The sequence below is a fragment of the Brassica oleracea genome, chromosome C3, assembly GCF_000695525.1.
Source record: "Brassica oleracea var. oleracea cultivar TO1000 chromosome C3, BOL, whole genome shotgun sequence".
NCBI classification, from domain to species: domain Eukaryota; kingdom Viridiplantae; phylum Streptophyta; class Magnoliopsida; order Brassicales; family Brassicaceae; genus Brassica; species Brassica oleracea.
In genome coordinates, this window is record NC_027750.1 from 30243218 (window position 1) to 30251467 (window position 8250).

At 30.1% G+C, this 8250-nt stretch overlaps 1 long non-coding RNA gene across 2 annotated transcripts in view; it reads left to right on the top strand.

Moving 5' to 3' along the window:
- LOC106332980 overlaps positions 1 to 7299 on the top strand; it is a 20126-nt gene extending 12827 nt beyond the window's left edge. Inside the window, exon 4 of one of the 2 annotated variants that reach the window (XR_001268252.1) lies at positions 6958 to 7299. This is a non-coding gene — a long non-coding RNA (uncharacterized LOC106332980). The remainder of the gene's footprint in view (positions 1 to 6957) is intronic. The other variant, XR_001268251.1, reaches the window with a different exon arrangement.
- Positions 7300 to 8250: the final 951 nt, after the last annotated feature.

Consider the following 8250-nt stretch of genomic DNA (forward strand, 5'->3'; position numbering starts at 1 on the left):
AAACTAACAAAACTTAGTTTCAAGAAATAGTTTTAAAAGGTTGAAGATTCAACCATTTCGATCATCTTTAATCAAACATCTGCAAATCCAATTGCTAAAAATTTGATTTTTCTTCATAACAATTTAAACATGTCTAGAAGAGGCAAGAACGTTGCAGTGGTGAGGGTAATGGGGATATTCATTCCTACTTATACGAGTTCGATTTCAAGAGCGAAGAAAAGATTGTGGTGTATTAAATGTTACTTAATGGGAGGGATGCGCCTTAAGCTTTAAAGTGTGCTCTTAAAGAGAAAACGTTCTAAGGGAGGTGTTACAGTGGAAGTTTCAGGAAAGGAGGGGGAAGCAAGGGACACGAGAAGAAGAAGAGGATGGATGAGTGCTAGGGTTGAGTTGGACCACGATACAATATATCATCATTAAGCCCAAACTCTTCTTCAAAAACATTGCTTTCAGTACAATTAAGTGGGCCCATCAAGAGATTTCATAGAAATGAAAGCAGCGTGTTTTGTTCAGAAAGAGATGCTGATGTGTCAACATTTGCCCCTGCCTCTCTGATGACGTGGACGCAGGAGGAGAGACTCAAGGCAACTTTATTGTATAAGATAATCACTTTGAATATTGCTTTATTAGTTTTAGTTTTGATCCATCATTAGTTTTTAAAAATTTGTTCGCATTATTTAGAAGGTGTTATTAGTTAATATATTTTGATTGATTTAGAAATTATATATAGTATTTATAAATCCAAGTAAAATATACAAATTTTCAAATTCTCTCGGATTAGTATTTACAAATCCGGAGGCTTTCTCTCAGATTTGAGTCTTTATATTTTTAACAAAGAAATCTATGCAAATCCATTCAAATCCGTTATGAAATCAAATCTATTAGTAAATCCGTATGATTGAATAACACTTGATTTTAATTAGAATTTATGAATCATTAAACTAATAACACATGATTTCAATACATATTTTAAAATCATAGAACCAATAACACTAAATTTAGTTTGAATTTTCAAATCCGTCAAAATACACCAACCAATAACCCCTTACCCAAATGTTTTACAATAAGTCATCCTGAACAACAACGTAGAATCACTCATATTATAATCATTTATCAAATACTTAATCACTCGTACTATAATATATAGAATCATCGCCAATTCAAAGTATGTCCATTTAAAAAATATATATGTTCATTAACGTTTTTTTTTTTGTAACTTAAAATTCTATTAACGTTTTTGCATATACGACTTTGAACATGTTGGAATTTGCTGGGTCCATTCGCATGACAAGTCTATTCTTTCAAGTCTGTAAAAACCAGTCAATCGCAAGCCCATTTTAGCAAAATCCATGAAGCGTGCTAAATACTGACTGATACACTATTATTATGCCTGTCCCGTCGGAATGATACATACTTTTCCGTATGTTATATCGCTATTGCTTCACTGATGCGCTATACAGGTATGCTATATAATTAAATTGGTACATGACAACACCAATTTGTATCCTTGAGATCAGCGCCAACAACCTTTTAGGGAGCCACATTAATGAAAAATCAACACCAAGATGTTGGAAATTATTATGAGCTAAAGATAAATAGATCACACGGGATCTTTTTTTTTTGGGGTATGTTTCAACCATTGTTAAAAAATTGAGATAAATTCTTAAGTCTTTCAGAAATAAAATTTTCATGGATTTCGTTATATGCTCCAAAAATTAATGTAACAGATATCCCATAAATTTATCTCAGTTTATATTTTATTTGTTTCAACCAAGTAATACTTTATAAATTAAATCAGTAATTAATAACTGCGGAAATTATGGTTAGAACTTGTATAATTTTGCAATGGCATCTAAAACTTGGTTAGGGAGTGTAAAGCAATGTGATAAAGAGAAAATTCGTATTGCATTGATATATATATATATATATATATGGTAAAATATCTTACCAAAATATATATTTTTATTTTTTGATAAAAAATATATATATATAATATCAATGATTTTGAGGAACAGCAAAAACAAATCGCATAATAATTAAACTAAAATTTGGACACTTCATAAAAAGGAAGGTGTATGGATCACATTTTGGACAACATCAACATATTCTATTGGCACGGTACACATTTTCCAAAGAAGTTGGATCAAAAATGGAGCTGCTTTCATGGAAAAGGTACTTCAGAAGTGATAACATGATGACTGCTAAGGTAAAACTAGATCTTGATACACACAATCGTACAGGTGATTAATATATCAAACTAATTTATTTTAAGAAAAAACACACTAAAAGAATAATTTTTGGGAAATTTCTTTAAAAAAAAATCAGTTTGATATATTAATATTATGTTTTAAAATATTTCCATTCTTATTATCTAATGTGCTTTCAAAAATAAACTAAAATTCGAAATTTAATTAAAAGTATATTAAACAAAAAAATAATTCAAAATAATTTTTAATAATGGTAGTTTGATATAATAGTTATAATTCGTTAAGATTATTTCTGTAATTAATCATCTCCAAAATTAATGTGAAAATGACACGTATGAAACTGATTTCTCAAATAATATTATAGAGAAATTACAAAAAAAACTTGATATATTCGACAAATAGTGTTGGGAATGTAGAGAGAGAGTATCAAAATAATTTTATTGAATGGTGATGGGAATGTAGAGAGTATCAAAATGATTTTATTGTAGACTAGAGTTGGTCCGCCCTACGGGCGGGATATACTTTATTTGTAATCAAGATTATTATTTTTTATATGATTTGTGGTTTGTGTTTTATGTTTACATTTGCAAGAGATGTATATGGGATATAATATTTTCTTTATTTAAAATTAACCAAAAAACTAATTTTTACTATTAGCATAATTTTACTTTCTCTCTCTCTATCATGCTACGGGCGTGTTAGTAACCAAAAATACATAAATATATCAGTTAAATAGTATTTCAAAATGTTTAACTTACTTTAAATTTAAGGTGATATTAACTTTTATTGTGTATGTTTTGTTATTCTTTTTATAGATCATGATCAACTTAATATTAAAATGTTCATGAATATATAACAGTTTTACATATTTTCTTTGTTTATTCTACTGTAATTATGATAATTTTGATAATAAGTAAAATAATTTTTAATACAAAAATCTTAGATTATATTTTTTCTTATGAATATTTTTGAAATTTATGTCTTTGATATTATATCATTAATTATGTGTTAAAATATTTTTTAGGTTGATATCAAATGAAACATTATTTTTATATATATATATATATATATTTGAAACTATTTTTTTTCATATCATATTAGTTCTAGTTGTTTTTTTCCGAAATAGGAGGTGCGGTTGGACGAATTTTCTTTCAAATGTGTCAATGCTGCGATTGTTTTTTTAATTAGGTTAGCAAGTGTCATTTGTCGAGAAGAGAGTATATATGTTATGAGAAGTGAGTGTTCTAAATAAGGCATAAGTTAGTGTTTGGACAAAACTACAACATTTCAATTTCATGTAAGAACATGTTTAGTATTCCACACTCAGCTCATTCGTCTACCGTTCTCATTTTTATTGTGATATATGCAGACTCAAACTTAGAAGTATAATAAGAAAAATGCATTCTATGTATATATCAAAACTCAGCCAATTTTGGAGACAAAGAAGCAGCCAAGTTAAATAGAATTCACAGTCCAGTAGTCGGCATGGAAAAGATGTAATTGAAATATACTCACAAATCACAATCATGCATACTCACACAGGATTCTATATCCATAAATGTCTGCACTAACTGTCGTATCCTTGAGATCAGCACCAAAAACCTTTTAGGGAGCCACATTAATGAAAAATCAACACCAAGATGTTAGAAATTATTATGAGCTAAAGATAAATAAATCTTTTAAAGAAAATGTTCAATAAAAAAAAGTCATCTCCCCTCTTGTATCGTCTTCCTCTTTTCTCTTCTTCTCTGTTTATTCTGTTTCTCATATCATTTTTTCTGTTTCTTATCACTTTTCCGTCATAATCCGTTAAGTACAACCATGGCTTAACAATTTTTTTTTCATCATCTTTTTGTGTTGTTTATTAAGAGAAATGAACTGATGATTTTGTTGGAAGAACACTTTCATATTTATAATGGAGGATTAACACAAATGAATGAATGAAGGGATTCATTGAATGTGAGATCGTGTGAGAAGTAGATAGTAGGTATTAATGTGAATGTTAATGAAGATGCATGAACCAAGTGAATTTCCGTAACGGCGCCAGATTAAAGAAGTTTATTCGGCTTACAACTGACATTGATCGGAATCGTTCGTCACCGGTGAAACCGTTGGATTTCTATTGACAGTTGACTTAACGGGAATTGTTGCTCGACAGCCACTTTCCCTAAGTTTCGTATACAGTTTTTTTAGAGAATATGTATTTGGACCGTAGTAAACACATAAAACCCATTAAACTCAAGAATTAATGAAACATTGACTTTTGATTGACTGTGACACTTGTCGTCACCACAAACTCCGAATTAGTGACATGGAATCTGATGTGGATGGCTTAGGAGTGAAGGAAACTCTTAAAAGTAAAAACTGCATTAGTAGAAAATGTAGCTAACTATACAATTAGTAGAATTTGCATTCCTCATTTTTAGAAGTTTAATTAAAAGTAGATTGTTCATTCTAAAAAAATAGATAAACTTGTTTAATCTGGAATTCAATTTCTACTAACTCATTTTCGTAGAAGACGAAATCTACTTTTAGTATAATATAATTTAAAATTTAAATTTATCAAGTTTTTCAACCAAAAAAAAATATCAGTTTGCGTATATGAGTATTTTATCAATTGTTTGTATTTTTGTATAATATTTTTGATTCATAAAATTATTTATTTCATTAAATTTTAGAAATAAAAATGATAAAATGGAAAAAAGTAGAAAAAAAAAGTTTTATACCAAAAGGACAATGATGCTGTTTTTTGTTCCGTTTTAGCAATTTTCTCAAATAAAAATAACATGATATATTCCTCCGAGTTGTATTCCCTCATTAAAATATGGATTTTAGGTTCCATTTAAAATCCTATAATTGCATACGCGTCTGAAACCACTCTCTCATTCTGAACAAATACCTTTTAACTTTCTTTAAGTAAAATTAAGTCAAACTAAAACTTTCCTCTAATTTGGACTGGATCTATGTAAGTTTCAAAAATATCAGCTTGGATCCAATACGAAAACAAAACGACATCCCAGTTCATAAAAATCAAAACAACAATACAACAGAGAGAAATCAAACATCGGTTTATAGGTTTTGTTTTTGGACGACACAATAAAGGGTAGACTCATATAAAGGCTTTGAAAACATATTATCACTCGCCATTCGCCAAGTACTTGATTATGCAGAGACTGCTGCTGCTGTTGAGCTATTCGGATTAAATTTGATGCACATTACTGTATTCCGACCATCATCAGCCAAAGATAGAGTAGCCTTATCGTAACTCTTCACAGATTAGGCAAAAAAAATTGAGGAGAATTCAGTTTTTTTTTTTTATTTCATAAAAATTTATATGCCAACAACGTACGAAGACTTAGGGCTGGGCACAAGACGGTTACTTACTATTTCGCGTGTACTTGCGACTTGACTTGCCTTGTACGAATAATGAATTTTTTAACCTGTACTTGACTTGTTAAAAATGAGTACTTGCTATTTCAAGTACTTGATAAAAAATAAATTACTTGCAAGTTATTTGTCTTGCTCTATTACTTACTATTTACGAGTATTTGTGAACTATTTACGAGTACTTGTGAACTATTTACGAGGTTTTCGGAATATTTAAGAACTACTTACTAAATAATACTCTATTAGAAATAGAAATAAAAATGTGTTTTGTTTTTTCTACTTAAAAATTTAGTTATATGACTTATTATTACATGTTACTTGTTTAGAGAAGAAATTTTTGTTATCGTGAAAATTATACAATGCTTAGATATCGAAATATGCATATATATTTTTTATTTGTCTTCTTTATGTAATACTTGACTAGAAGACAATGAGTATTTAAAAATCAAGATGAATACGAAAAGAGTAACAAGTTTAAAAAGAGTAATGAGTATTTGTGTTCAATCCTAAATGCAAGTAAAAGAAAAGACAAATATAAACAAGTAATTGATAGATCATGTAACAAATAGCAAGTAATGAGACAAGTAATGGGGAGTAATGAGTCAAGTAATAAAAATAATAATGATACTTGATACTTGACTTAGTCTTGCAAGTAATGAAAATTGTTGACTTGTTATTTGCCTTGACAACACCGAGTATTTGATGCCCAGCCCTACGAAGATTTACCGCATGATCGTCGTTCTGCAAAGGAACGTCAGTAAATATCTTTTCATACAAATCATGTGTTTTTGCTACAATTGAATTTAATTTTTATATATATTGACAATGTCAACTTGAGTGACCTAAATATCCTCGACGTTTTTTTTTTTCCAGAAATAAACTACCGATTTTATCGACTTCGTTGAATTGGCCTGGCCACACAATACGATTTTCCATTGTTTTGGGTTTTACCTGCTAAGATGACATTAAGTTCTATTTTTAGTGTGTATTTACTATTGAGTATATATATGATGTGTATGGACAAAGAAAAAGCGCATGCTTTTCACAAGATTGATAAAGAAAAATATAAGTTTTATACAAATAATAGAAACAACATTTTCTCAAAATTTTAAATCATGAAGAGTGTTATTTCAGTTATCTTCTTATGTGTTCTTATGTTCTGCTTTGCTAACATCGTGAAAGGTAATATATTATTCTTTTTTTTTTTCACTTGATTCAATATCCGCAAGTTTTGGAAATACTGACTATTCATATGAGCAAAGCTGGTGTTGAACAAAAAAATAGCATACTGACTATTCATATGAGCAAAGCTAATATTAACTTTATTTTGTTTCTTTTGTTGGTTGCCGGAAAATTGTAAAAGTGAATAGCCAAAAGTATCTGTGTAATTGGTATGGTTCATATTCCGGAAAATGTGGCCCTGATGGAAACAAGAAGTGTCAGGATGAAAGGAAGGTGTCAATAGTAACATTCGAGCGTTGCGACTGTGTGAACACCATTTTTCGAAAGAAAGACTATCATGACTGCACTTGTTATATTAAACCTCCTTGTCGGAAAAACTAAAGTCAACATGCCTGCTATTGTTATAAGAAACCTCCTTGTCGGCAATGCAGTCTTCTAATCTTACCAATAAAATACATTTACTGATAAATATAAAACTAGAGCTTGATCCGCACAGATTTTTAAATGACATTTCTAAATACATAAATTATTTGTATATTTTTAGATTCCTACAAACTTACATGGACCCGGAAGGGTCCGATTCGAATTTCGTTCAAAAATATATAATATCCGAAACGAATTTTAATTTTAAAATCCAAAAAACTTGATATCCAAAAAACTGATATGTATTCAGATAGACAACTGAATGCCATGTCTAACTGATTATGTAAACAAATAATTTCTTTTGTTAACCGATTTGAATTCTTGTCACGAATGGAGCAATTTCATTCAAATTTGTGAAATTATTATTGTTTACACATAAAATAAATGATGTTAAATTATGATGGTAAATACGATTAACGAATTAGTTATGATGAATAAAAAAAATGTACAAGATGTAATAAAATAAGGAAAATAGGTAAGTTTTGTTTTGTTTTTTTTGTAATAAATGATGAAAAGACAATATATGAAATTGTTAACATTAGTTAAAAATAATGAAGAAGATGTAAGAAATCGCCTTACAATAAGTATGTATTGTTTTGTACTCCAATTTTAATAAAGTAGGTAGAGATGGCAATTGGTCACTTCCGTCCCGGCCCGAACCGCAGCGGGGTTCGTCTTCGAACGGGTCACGGCGGGTCAGTCCCGCACGGGCTGTGGTCCTTAGAATGGCTGCCCAATCCCGTATCGCAAATCATGTAGGCCTTCGCGGGTCAGCCCGTGGGACATAGAATTACAAACACGCATATGGGCATCAGTATGCTTCAGCTGCTTCATGGTGCATCAGTACAGTTCAGTACATGAGTCTAGCCGAGGATTGAACATGATCATGCACTACAAGAAAACAGCGGTATTCTGACGGACATTCCGACGGAAAATGAAATCCTCGGAATATCCTGAGAAATTCCGAGGAAACATTCCGAGGAAACACAAAATTTGGTTTCCTCGGAATTTCCTCGGAATATACCGACAGAATTCCGAGGAAATACTAATC